The sequence below is a fragment of the Arachis stenosperma genome, chromosome 4 (assembly GCF_014773155.1).
Source record: "Arachis stenosperma cultivar V10309 chromosome 4, arast.V10309.gnm1.PFL2, whole genome shotgun sequence".
In the NCBI taxonomy this organism is placed as follows: Eukaryota; Viridiplantae; Streptophyta; class Magnoliopsida; order Fabales; family Fabaceae; genus Arachis; species Arachis stenosperma.
The window spans coordinates 42,441,159-42,455,441 of record NC_080380.1 but is presented as its reverse complement, the minus strand read 5'-3'; the positions used below and the strand labels follow the sequence as shown (position 1 = coordinate 42,455,441).

At 23.3% G+C, this 14,283-nt stretch overlaps 1 long non-coding RNA gene across 2 annotated transcripts in view; it reads right to left on the bottom strand.

The window, feature by feature from the left end:
- The window catches only part of LOC130973649 (uncharacterized), a 34,844-nt gene extending 28,065 nt beyond the window's left edge, over positions 1-6,779 (bottom strand). Inside the window, exons 1-2 of one of the 2 annotated variants that reach the window (XR_009084224.1) lie at positions 5,986-6,779; positions 4,744-4,943 (exon numbers count right to left, since the gene is read on the bottom strand). This is a non-coding gene — a long non-coding RNA (uncharacterized LOC130973649). Of the gene's footprint in view, positions 1-4,743; positions 4,944-5,985 lie in introns of those variants that run through there. The other variant, XR_009084225.1, reaches the window with a different exon arrangement.
- Positions 6,780-14,283: the final 7,504 nt, after the last annotated feature.

Below are 14,283 nucleotides of genomic sequence, written 5' to 3'. Positions count from 1 at the left end.
AGATGAATCATAGATAAAAATTGGAATGAATTTTTTACTAGAAATGGTCTAATACTTGTCACCTAAAAATCGAAGAAGATGATGACGTGAAACTATTAAAATTTTAAAAAAATTTTTGATAGTTTACGGTATAAAAATAAAAGTGATTTGTAAATTCCATTCTTTTAAGATAGTATTTTTATTTATTTTAGATTGTTTGTTACAGTTTCACTCGTTAAAAAAATAAAATAAAATTATATTTAATAATTATTAATCCATCTCTTTTTGTATTATCATTAAAACAGACCTATAATTAACAGCTATAAAGATCAAAATACAAAATTCATATTATTAACATGCTATTAAAATATAAAGTATTCTACAATCCTCTTTAATAGTTTAATCTATTTATGTGACTACTGCTATGTGTTTGGTTTAATCTTAGAAAGAAGAAAAATATGTTTAAATACATTAAATATTTTTTTTCATGTTTGGATACTTTTTTTTATATTTTAAATGCCAAAATAATTTTATATTTTCAACATATGATTTACAGAAAATTAGAAATTGTGTAGGGTTTAGAAAATTACGCTAGGATTGAATTTATTTTTTTTTTATTAATTTTATCATTTATTTTTTTTCTTATAGTCTGTTTAGTACTCAAATTTTTTAAATATATAATTATATTTTTTTTATAAAATTTTTATTTTTTGTTTTGTATAAAAAGATTTTTATTTCTTTTACTCTGTTAAGATTTGTAAGTGTAGTTATTGTATATTAGTTTATTATTATAATTTTATTATAATATAAATTATTGATTCCATTGAAAAGAATAAAATAAATAAAAAACTAATTATAACTAAGAATAAAATCATAAATAATTAAAATTTATAGTTTAAAATAATATTAAATAAAAGAGTATTGAGAATACTAAAAAAATTATGAGTAATATAATTTAATAAAGTATATTTTGATATATTATTCATATATTATTTTTGTTTTTGATATAAAATATATTTTGTTAATTTTTATATGTTATTTTTAATTTAATAATTAATATTAATTTTTATTTTAATATTAATTTTTATTATAAAATTGATTGATAAATTTATTTAAATATTTAAATTAAAATAAAAATAATATAAAATAATTATTTAAATTCAGGTTATTTTTAATAAATTTTTACTTAAAAGTGATTTTGAACAATATAATCTAAACAACATTTACTTTAATATATTTTAATATAAAATTATATAAATTCCGTTAAAACCAACTCATTTTAACCAAAATCAATTTTATAAAATTAATTTTATGCAAATTTTTATTTACAAACTTTAATCCAAACACACATTATATTCTATATACGAATCTTAAAATAAATTATTCTCAATTAATCTTCTAATTTCCCTTAAACCACTCAACTATGCTTTTATTATATATCTAAAATCGTCTTTATTTTCTGTATATAGAATAACACTTTCCAACAAGAGTGGAAGAAAAAATAGGTTTAAGATCTTATAACATAGACATGTAAAGAAACACAAAATAAATCAAAAATAAATTTTTGATTCAATGATGACAATGTATTAATATTTCACAACTTATATTTCAGTAAGGGTATAAATCCACGGTACCATCTTAAAATTTTTCCAATCCCATAGTATTTTCTATAGATGACACTAGTATCTTTAGTGTATGTTCTTTTTCTTGTCGTAAATTCAATTTTAAATTAATATTTATTTTAAAATAGAATTTTATATAAGTATTTTTTTAAGTTGGTGCGTTATAACATCCGTGAAAAAAATTTGGTGAGTGTTTACATGAGCCACGGTCTTATACTTATTATCTCGAATAATAAAATTACAATTCAGGGTTTAAAACTCTCTCTTATAACAAAATTATGTAGGTTCACAGTCTATGCAAATAATTTAGAGTTCCATTTATATTTTTTCTTTTTTTTCTATTATTTTATATATTATTCTAGAATTATAAATATTAAATTTTAAATTTTAATAATATAAATATGATATTAACTAATCATAATAAAAAATATTGAATATAACATCTCTCTTTTAGAATAATAATATAGTTTGACACTTATATCAGGTAATCATATTCTTTTTTTCAAATATTCTTTTATTTTTATAACTTGATTCTATACATACCATATAACTGCAAAATAGTTACATTCATGGTACTTCTAAGTTTTCTAAGAAGAATTTTCATATAATTATAAGAGAAAAGATATAACTTTTTTGACTATTTAAAAAAAAATACAGTTTCTAAACTCAAGAATACTCTTTCACTCACAATGATTCCCAAATTTGTCATTGTAGTATCAACCACTTTCATATGCATTCGGTCAATGAACATTTTTGTGATATTCTCATCAACACATCATATATTCCCACTCCTTGATTATTTTGCCATTTTGGGTTTGTCCCAAGTGAAGTGATATATATTACTTACATAACTACATTATTGTTGTATAAAAAGCAAAGGCTAATAGTTAAGAGTTTCTAATAACAGGTGGGATGTAATGCATGAAAATTAGTAATTGGATTAGATCTAACAGTTACAACAAGTATGCATTATATGTTAGTAGCATGTACACTATCATTTGATCATCTATTATGAACCATACCAAGGTAATCTAAGTTAATTATTAGTTCATTCACTTTGTCTTATCATCCAATTTTTTTTGTATAATTAATTTGCACTTAACACTCACACGGAAAAGCAATAGGTTACATTATTGATGATTTTATTCTACCAAAGACTTAATTTGAACATTCCCTCCCCCTTCCATTTCCTTTTTTTAGATAAAAACATCATCCAAATTTTAGTCATATTTCAAACCCTTAGTTAATATCTATATTTTTCAAAAAGTAACCATTTTTAGATTCTTCATTTCATTAAATCGGCATTCAGCCATTAATTCTAAATATTTATTTTTTTATAAATTTTATTTTATATATATGTTATTGTTTTATTTATAAAAATTTTATTATTTTTTTATATGAGATTTCTTTTTTATTATTTATTATTTATATTTTAATTTTTTTGTTTGACCTTGTATATCTTTATAATATGATTTATTCATCACATTAAGTAAAGTAAATTAAATAAAAAAATTAATGATAAATAATAATAATAATAATAATAATAACAAATTATAACATATTAAAAAAGAGTATTAAAAGTACTAAAAAATATATTATATAAAAAACATACTAAAAAAAATATCAAAAAAATTAAACATGCATAAAAAAACAACCTTATAATTTAATGTTATGTACTTTTTAGTAATTATTTATCTAAAAGTGATTTTAATTAATATTATTCAAATAATATTTATTTTATTAAAATTAATTTTAATATAAAATAATCAAACATAAATCATGTTAACACAAATTTATTTTTATTTAAAATTAATTTTATAAAATTACTTTCATTTGACAAACGCGAGTCTAGATACTCACTAATTAATTAGCTGAATATGCTACATACACATGCAATTGTAAACTAAGACGAGTAAATACCTAACTTAATTTCTAAAATTTAATGATTAAATTGAATAACTGGTTTCTAAAACTTTTTTCATTAAAATGATATCTATAAATCTTTTTTTAGTGAATCATGTTAATCTCTATGAGTACTTCTATCCAACGGCTGGAGTGCCAACATGCGTGAATGGTAATGTAATGAGGTGGCACTTTAATAGATAATTGACTTAAAGGTGACATTATGTGAGTTTTTCACTCAAATTGGTCCACGGTCTAATTCATTAAATGGAACTCTTAATCCCCTAAATTTACTTCATGTTTATTACTTTATCTTTAACTAATTAACTTTGGGCTCGGGACTGATGGATGACGACTTGCCAGCACAAAATTTAGTTACTTGAAAAATTTAGTTACTTAGTATTACTTTAACTCAAAATTATCTTAATCTCACTTTTTTTTTAAAAAAATTAAACTAATAAAAAAATACAAATGAATAATTCGTGTCTAAAACTTTTCTCAAATAAAAATCACTTTTAAATTTGTTTAAATTTTTATATATTTTAAAAAAATTCTTAAATGTTTACATATTCTAAATTTTTTACTATAAAATTTTTAATATTATGTTATAAACTATTTTTTTAAATTTAACTGAAAAAAAAGACACACGAACGATTAAACCTTTAATTTAAATTAAGGATTTACTCAAAATAAAATATAAAAACTTACCCAGTTATGTATTGTAAAATAAGATAAATTTTTTGTTTTTTATCGTCACTTAATTATTAATTTAATTTCTTTAATTTAGTTCTTTTAATTTATTTTATATTTTTAAATATTAATAATTAATTAATAATAAAAATTAATAAATTCAAATAATTTTTTAATTTTTTAAAAAGTGAAAATTAAATAAATACAAATAATATTTATAAAATAAAAATATTATTTATATATTAAAATTATTTATTAAAATTAATTATTAATATATTTATATATAAATATATACATAATTTATTTTATTTTTTATGTATATTTATATTTTAATATATATTTTATATTAATAATTAATTTTAGTGTATACTTAGCATAAATCTTTGTAAGAAGAGAAGCAAAATAAATGACAATTAATAATAGTGGATTCCGGATTCCCTCATACTCGAGGGCACTTGAATTTCTTGATGAGTCGGTGAAGCTATATGACTATATCTGCTATCCCCAGAGATAGATGTTTGTAGGTACATATATAGCATTAGCATGCAGATGCTGAATAAAACGAATTCTCCATAATCACATCGTGTTCTGTGTGTGTTTTATATGTTTCCAATGCTGGACCACACATAATAATAATACATACATACACAGCTATACCGATATACATACATAGCAACAGATCCACACTTGTCTTTGCTTAACAAACTAACAAAATTTCAGCCGTTCCCCTCTTTGTCCCTATAACATCATCTTCTCTCATAAAACGCATCTCAAAAAAGTGAGACAACGGTTATTCAAATTATGACACTAATGGCTACCATTTTGTTTTATTTTAAAAAAAACACACCATATATATGAATAATTCTAATTGTTCATAGAAATGAAATAAACCACATATATTTGCACATATAGATAAGATAACATATTGCACTTCACTATTACATATATATACACTTTGTCTTATATCAATATACACTTTGTAACAAATTATTAGAATTGAAATTAAAAAGAATAACTCAATTCTAAAAAAAAAGAATTACTAAAAAACTATTAAAATTTATTATGTATCACCAATTAGCTATCTCAGTATTTAAAATTATGACATAAAATATGTTATTAGATTTACTACTAAATTAAAAAAATTAAATTGGATTAAAAAATTAAATTATTAACTAAATAATAATTAAAAACAATAAATTTTAATAGTCTGATAATATTTTTTTTATAAAATTTAATTCAAAAAATAAAAAATATCTTCTACTTATAAAATAATTACTACTTGTCTCAAATATGAACATTTAATGGGTGACCTAACAATATTAAATTATTAGAATTAAGATTAAATAAATTTAATTCAATTCTAAAAATAAATTCATTAAATAAAAAATATCTTACATTTATAAATCGATAATATTAAAAAAATAATATCTAAAATTATCTTATATAATATAACATCTAGAATTTTATACACATAATATCTGTAATTATATATTTATTATATTTAAAATTATACAAATATTTTAAAAATAATTTTAAACTATTTAAATTGATTTTCTGTTGTACCCAACACATTATTATTTATAAATTATCCAAAAATTTTATTACAGAGAGATGTAGTATTTGTATTACAAATAACACGCGTGAATATGAATATGGGAAAAAGTGGATAATGATTAGTATAGCGTGGAAGATAAATATTAAAGAGAAAAACAATGAATAATTTACAAGGGATTTAAAAGAAAGTTGTTGTACGGAACAAAGAATTGGAAATTCTCTAAATTAGAGGTCGTACCTGAAATTGAAATTGTAGCTGAAACAATAGTCCCATAGTTGGTGATGACGATGACAATGATGATGAGTAGCGAAGAAATTAAAGTATAAATAAAAAAATCTGTTGGTGATTGAGTGATTGAAGCTGCTAGATGACCTGATATGCAACCATAATCTAAAAACTCAAAATTACCCTCTTTGCCTCTTTCCTATATATAATTAATTAATGGATCTTTAGTTCAAGAAACCAAGCCCCATGAAATTGAAACTTGCTCTCTATATATATATATATATACACTGCCAATAAGTTTGAATCTAAACGATCTAGTACTACTAAAAATATAGAAATATTTAATAACAAAAAAAATTAATTAAAAATTTAGAAAAATAATATATAGACGATGAAATTGTTTCTTTTTTGTTGCTTTTAATTAATGATAAGGCGATCTAGAGCGAGTTTGGTAAATTACCAGATCATGCTGGCAGCTTCAACCTCTCAAACCAACATAGATAGAAGATGAGAAGAACGGAAGCTTGATGAGTAATAAAATATAGCTAAGCTACATAGCTAGCTAGGAACATATATAGGAAGTGACAGAAGAACAAAGCATGTTTATTTGGAGTAAATTAAGAAAATGAAAGACACATGCATATATACACGATCTCTATCTCTTTCTCTTCTATGGTATTCTTCTTTACTGTGCCATAAGAGAGGATCAGAGAAGTAGAGAGAGTATTTAATGGTGGGTTTATTGGTCCTTCTTGCTTACAGCTATTGACACTGACTTGCTGCTCCTTTTTTTTCTCTCTTATCTCATCACTATGTTAGTTGTAGGGTTTACATTTCTTAATCATCATATCATACCTTCTTTCAAAGGGGACCACGCACCATCTTGCTCCTTAATTAATTCATTCATGTACGTTAAACTTATTATAATCATATATCTCATGTAATTAGAAAATATAATCTATTATGCATTTACTTTTGATCCATTATTGCCACATGTGAAGTGATTATTATATCTATCATAGTTTATTCAACAATAATATGTGTATCCATATACATGTATGTAGATCAGATTTATTTCAATGACGTCATGAAGTAGATACCATACATATATCATCAAAAATAGATGTATATTATTTATGATGTATACTTTTTGAATAATGTATAGAAAATTAATTTTTAATTAGTTAATATTAATATGATTTTTATTTTTTAGAGTTTAAAAATCAAAATTAAAAGATATAAGTGATATTAACTGAAAATAAAATTGTTTTCCTAATTGAATTTATATTTCTTTTAAAACTGTAAGCAAATAATCTCATATATATCATATATGTAAGTTAACTACTTATTACCCTAGCTAAAATATTTGGCTTTGTACGGATAAGTAATCTTTTTCTCTTGAGAATGTATGTTAGAGATTTTTCAACTATACATGCAAGGTACATTTAATCAGTAGAGTTTGGAAAACTGGATGTCAGATAAGATTCGGATAGTATTAAAGAATAAAGTTAGTTAGGATATTATATTATATTTATTAGGATTTAAATTTAAATGTATCTTTATTATTCATAGATTTAATTTTGTTATTAAATTTATTTGATTAGGTTGTAAGCATTATTTTTTCATGTAATAAATTTGGTATATAATATATATAACTTATCTTTTAGTTCATCTTTCATTTGAAATGTCAATTAAAAACATTTCTTTTATCAATAAAAAATTATAAATTTTCTTAAATCGGCCTTATAATATTATGAAGTATGAACAATTAAATTAGAGACATTTTAATCATGTGAAAGAAAAGGGTATCTGTGCCCCTACATGCACCCATTATATTACTTTCAAACAAACAAATAGAAAAGTTTTGTTCTTTAATAACAATTCTTTAGAAATAGAAAAAGATCATAATTCAGTTAATCGACATAAATGAAATATGAAAACCAATGACGATGATTCACTTTTATGTTACTTCTCTGTTGACATTTGGTGCATTACTCTTATATGATTTCTTACATGTCAAATTTGATATAGCGATGATGTAATCCAAATTATTATTGATCTAAATAAAACATGGGTTTAGCTAATATTTAAGGGCACATACTAAATTTATTATTAGTAAAAAAATTAAAATATTTTTATTTAATAAATATAAAATAAGTATATTAAAAATTTAAATTTTTATATTTTAATAATTTTTTTATTTTATTATTTTAACATATGTTCTTAGATAAATCCTTAAAATATTTATAATTTACTTGTCCAGTGAAAGTTGATAAAATTAAACAAGTGAACAATAACATAATTTTAGTTTGAGTTATCAATTACAGGATTAGGAATTTCCAAAGTACTTTTCGAAAACATTTTATGATAAAGCTTTTTTATGCTGTCCAATGAAAGCTAAGGTAGCGTTTGGTATACTAAGAGACAAAGATTTAAAGATAGAGACGGAAATAAATTTCAGTATTCTATTTGGTGCAAAGTGGAAGACAGAAATTGAAACAAGAATGAAACTTTAATTTAATTTGTACAAAGAGTAAAATTGGAATTAATTAATTGAAATGATGGTATTTTAGGTATGAAATGTTATTAAAGTTTCAGTATTCGTCTCTAAAAATTTCAGTCCCCTGTGTCCCTACTTTTTAGAGGTATTGAAATATTGAAATTTTGAGAACAGAGACAAAAATTTTAGTACCAGTCTCTGATCCAACAAACATGATACTGAGTCTCAATCACTTAGTCTCTGTTTCAGTACCTCAAAACAAACACTACCTAAAGAACATTTTTACTAGCTATTATTCATCAGCAACCGTACATCACGGTCTTCCTCCAAACCAAGCCAAGTAAAAGATTAATGTTAGAGAATTAATTCTTTCTTTCTAATAGATATTAGTTTAATTTTTTTAAATAGATTATTTTATTTATTTTAAATTTTATATTTTAAGTAATAAATATTTAATTTTGATTTTTAATCATAAATTTTAAAAAATTAAATTCTCTAAAAGAGTTAAATTTTTAAAATTAAAAAATATTAACTAATGTTAACCAACTAAAAATTAGTTTTTATGCTTTTTCAAATACTAAAAATCTTCAAAGTCTCTCAACATAAATATATAAGAAGAGTTTAATTTTATTTATAAAAAATATTAACTACTAAAATTAATTATTATATATTTTTACATAAATAGATATAGTTGGTATATATTTAATATAGTTGTTTATTTATTTATATGCCCACTAGTATTAAATTCTTTTACGTTAAATTTTAATTAGTTTTTATTATCTACTATATGTATCTGTTATATTTATATATGAAGAGGACAAAGAGTATTGAAAACGAAATAGTAACCATATTAACTCCACTCTTTTATTATTTTACATATTTAATAAAAAATAAAAATGATGTCTATTATTTATCTATTAGTATAAATAAAGTGGGTTTTTAAGGTGTATAAGTTATTAGTTATTTCTGTGTATGTATGTGATAACACTTTCATGTAAAATATTTGTACATCTACAATACAATGAAAATAAAACTCGAGAAAAAAAAATCTTCAAAACATTTTGGGATGAGGATTGATTATTTATGAGTTAATCAGGATTTGGTTAATACTAATTCTAAACAAGTAGTATTAAAGATACTGTTCCCGCATGTGCTTTTGCTACCACTTCGTCCCTACACCAACATAATCACAATTTAATACTGTCTGCTAATTATTAATTATGTGCAAAATTATGTATAAATTTATAATAAAAAAATTGTTAGACCAGTGATATACAATTTCGTTTCTTGTAAAAATAGGGAAAACACAAATTTATAGTGGGTTTGATTTGCGTTTTTAGTTTAGTATTTTTTATTTTAAAAATTTTATATATAAAAAAACGAAAAACTGTAAAAATAATTAAATATTGTTTTTGTTTTTACTTTAATTTTTCTTAAAATTTTAAAAATAAAAGTTCAAACTAAACACACTTCTAAATTTTGGAAAATCTACTTATTGAAGAGAGTAACCTTAAATTTTTTATTTCTAAAATTGAGATAATAAACCTCCAATCATTTTAATTAATTTTAAGATAGATCTATCCTTAAAAAAAAAAGGGCAGGTTGGTGGAATCAGTTGAGGGATGCTCTCTTTTTGTCTTTAGCTTTGGGTGGTTTCTCTGTCTTTGGTTGACAAACAATGACATATTAGGCAGACCAAATGGAAGGGCAAAGGAGAAAGGACCACACATACATACATTATTAATTTATTATACATATATAATAATAATATGAAAACCTTTTTCAATAGTATCCTCTGATTAATGGATATAGTGTCACATGCTTTTGCTTTTGTAGTTTACCTCTATCAAATTTGTATTATTAATTAATTAATTAATATTATATTGTTGCATTGCTTGCATTCTCAATTGATTAATTAGGTCGTAGTTGTGACTTGTATATTTGTGGTGGTTGTGGATAAAACCCTACATATTAGGGCTGCTCCCTTTACCAAACGTATTAGGGTTCTCTTCTTTCTTTTCTTTATCTTAATTTGGTCCCACTTGTGCCTTTGATAACTTAATTTAGGGTCCAACAAGAGAATTAACTTTTTTTCCCCAACCCATAATATGATATAGGGCGAGCAGAAAAAAATGAATTTACTGATGAATAATATTAACTCCTTTATAAATATTCTTTCTTAAAAAATAATCTAAGTTGTCATTATAAGTTTTAATATTTAATCATATAATATTAACTTAATCATCTGTACTATTTAAGAGTCATATAAACATAAACACCTGATTAAATCACTATGTGCAAAATAATGCATATAAGAGTTAAACTTTGATTTAAATATTCCCTCTAATTTTGTCTTTCATGAATTTCAATGTAACAATTCTTTTCTTTTATTTCTTTTTTCGGATACTGGATAGAAACACGAGATCCTTAAAGGAGGGAAAGGCTAATTTAATACTACATATGATACTAATTGACTCATGAAAATGTACTTTACTCTTAATTCTTAGGGCACTATATCATGAAAAAAATTTCATAAAATTGCTTGATTAACAGGAGAAAGTATATTAATGGTTTTAGATTTATCACATCTCCGTCAATATATATATATATATATATATATATATATATATATATATATATATATATATGACGTCTTTTCAAGCAAAAAATTATTTTTTAGGATTTTTATAAATTTTGTATATTTTTAAATATATCTTATGCTAAAATTTTTTAAATTAACAAAAATTCTTATATCTTTATGTTATAAATTTTTTTATATGTATGTTATAAAAATTGATACAGTATCAACAAATTATTTGTTTTAAAAAGTTTAAGCGAATAAATTAAAAAATGACATAAATAAATAACAAAATGATCATAATTAAGAAACACCTAAATAAACATTTGTCCCAGTGTTTGGCTAAATCAAGGTAAAGATTCCATTTTTGAGAGCAAATGACATTTCATCATGGCCAACTTTTGATTTGTTTCATCACCAACTGCCCCATTTCATTTCAACCATTATTAGAAAACACAACAAACAAACCAAATAAGACAAAAGATCACGAAGGAAACAGTATCCTGATAATAGTTCGTTAGCAATGCAACTAGTCAACTACGGTTTTCTTTAGCACTTTTGTTCTCCAATAATATAGAGTAATAATGATATTTTTTAGGTGTACGAAATGAGTAATAATGATAACGAGAATATTAGAAAGATAAAAAAAGTTTAAATTTAGTTTATTTAATATTTATTAATTATAATAATAATTAATAAATAATAAATAAGATAAATTTTGATTGTTTTTAATTAATTTTTTTATTATCAAATATTTTCATAATGATAATGATAATACAACAACATTTATTTTTTTTTTAAAATATTGAAAAATTAATAAATCATCAATCTATAAAAATAAGGAAACAAATTAAAGGCAAGACTTCCCTTTACATCATAGTAATAATTATTGTCCTTTTTATTGATTATTTTGATCTCTTTCTTCTCTTTTACATATATTCGGGTACGTCATGAGAATAATTTTTTTTTTTCTTTTTGTATATGATTTGATGCTTGGCTTACCATTGAAATCAAATTGCTACTGATTGACCAATCTTTTAGCTGATTCATCATTTCATTCAACTCGAGTTCTTTTATATTTTATTGTTTTAGTAAATATAATAATAAGGTTTAACACGTGTATTGAGTAAAGGAAAGAGCCAAAATATAGAGTATTGAGTTACTCTATTATAAGGATCAAAAGATGATAAAATTTTTCTAATTAATTTAGCTTATTCAAGGAGTTTAATGTTTAAGTAAAGGTAGGTCCATATGTTAAACATTTAGAATATGGAATGTCTACTATTCAATTAGCTGTGTTTTTTAATTTAATATTTAATTGAAAAATAATATCAATACATTTATATTGATGTCTCATTTTTGTACATTTAATTTATAATCATTAATTTAATTACAATTTTTTACTTTTATCCACTTTCTTTTTTTAACAATATTTTTCGCTTTACCAAATTAAAGACTAATTTATTGTAGATTAAAACTTCATTTAAAAATTTATCATTAACCAATAAATTTTATTTTTAGTTTAATATTTAAGTTAATACCTCAAATTGACACCAATTAAAAAATACAAATAATATACCTATAAAATTATGAGTCATAAAAAAGCTGGTATAGAAGTTAATCTATGATAAAAAAAATTATGGGTTAAAGTTATGCGAGCAAAGTATGAAAGAGGACGATATTATTCCTAAAGTTAATAAAAATATTAGTAGCTCTAATGCGTGATTGGCATCTCGAAGGTTTGAAAAAATTTTAAAAAAAATTTAATCTGAAGAATAGAAAATGGAAAAAATATCTTTTTTTGGGACGATCATTGGATCCCTAACTTTCCTAAATTAAGAAAGCATGTTGTGATCAATCTTGATGAAAAAATGTTTAATGAAAATGTGTGTGACTATACAAATAATATGGGTTCTTAGAATTGAACAGTGCTAAATCAGGTACTGCTAGAGAAAATTATTGACCACATTCATATTTTAAAGGCCCCTAATCGTTGTTGGAGTGGATATAATCGAGTGGCTTCCAGGAGTAGATAGTAAATTTACAATAAATCAGCCTACGATGCTTATTTCAGAAATAGTGACAACATAAATAGAATGCATAAACATCGCACCTTTAAAAGATTAAATTACTTCAAAGGCTCAAGACCTTCAATTGACTTCTCACTCATGAGGCTCTTCTAACAAATAGCAAAAGGAAGAATAGAAATCTCACTGAGGATGACAGTTGTTCAAGATGTTATGGAGAAGAAGAGACGTTGCTCCATGCTTTACGCGATTGCCTCTACATCCATATGGTATGGATTAGCATCGTTAAGAGAGACTCACATGATACTTTTTTCAATCAATCTTTCTAATATTAGATAAGAACAAATCTTTTTTTAGTTTTTCGGAATCAGTATGGGACTTCATGGCCCATAATTTTCGTCACTGCTTACAATACCGCTTAGAGATGCAGAAATGACCTCATATTCAAAAATAAAATTTTACAAATTAACCACCTACACCAGATGATTAGAAAAATAACTAAGGAATATAATTTTACTTTGAACATTACAGTGCATCACAACAAACTTCTAAAAGGTACAAAAAGAGAGCTAGTTGGCTAAGAGCCTTCGAATTGAAACTGGATGAAACTTAATTAATGTAGATGGCTCGGTCGTCCTTCAATCCAACAACAGAGGTGCGTGTGGTGGAATCATTAGAGATTGAAATGGTCGCACCATCGCCATTTTAGCATGAATATTGGGTCTTGTACTATAACTCTAGCAGAGCCATAAGACTTCTGTGTTGGAGTTAATCTTGTCTCCGAACTTGGCATCACAAAAGTGATGGGATCAGACTCGAAATGTGTTTTGTCACTAGTTCAAAAGACGTCGCCAAAAAACATGGCAACTCATCACGGATCAGATTCATCCAAAAAGTTGTAGTGAAATTGGAAAGAGTTGAAGTTAGGCACATCTTTAAGAAAGCCAATTTTTGTGCCGATTACCTTACTAAAGCTGGTCAGGGATATCTCCAAGGAGTCAATTTCTTTGAAAACCTTTTTTTAGATCAGTAATGAACAACTCGACCATTTTAGGGAGTACAGAGTATTAATATCAAGTGATTAAATTTAATCCCCTTCGACATTGCCATCAAAGATCAAAATCAACAAAAAAAAAGCAGAATAGATGATAAACATAAACTAATAAACAAGTAAACAATACATATAGAATCAAAACATTCTTCAA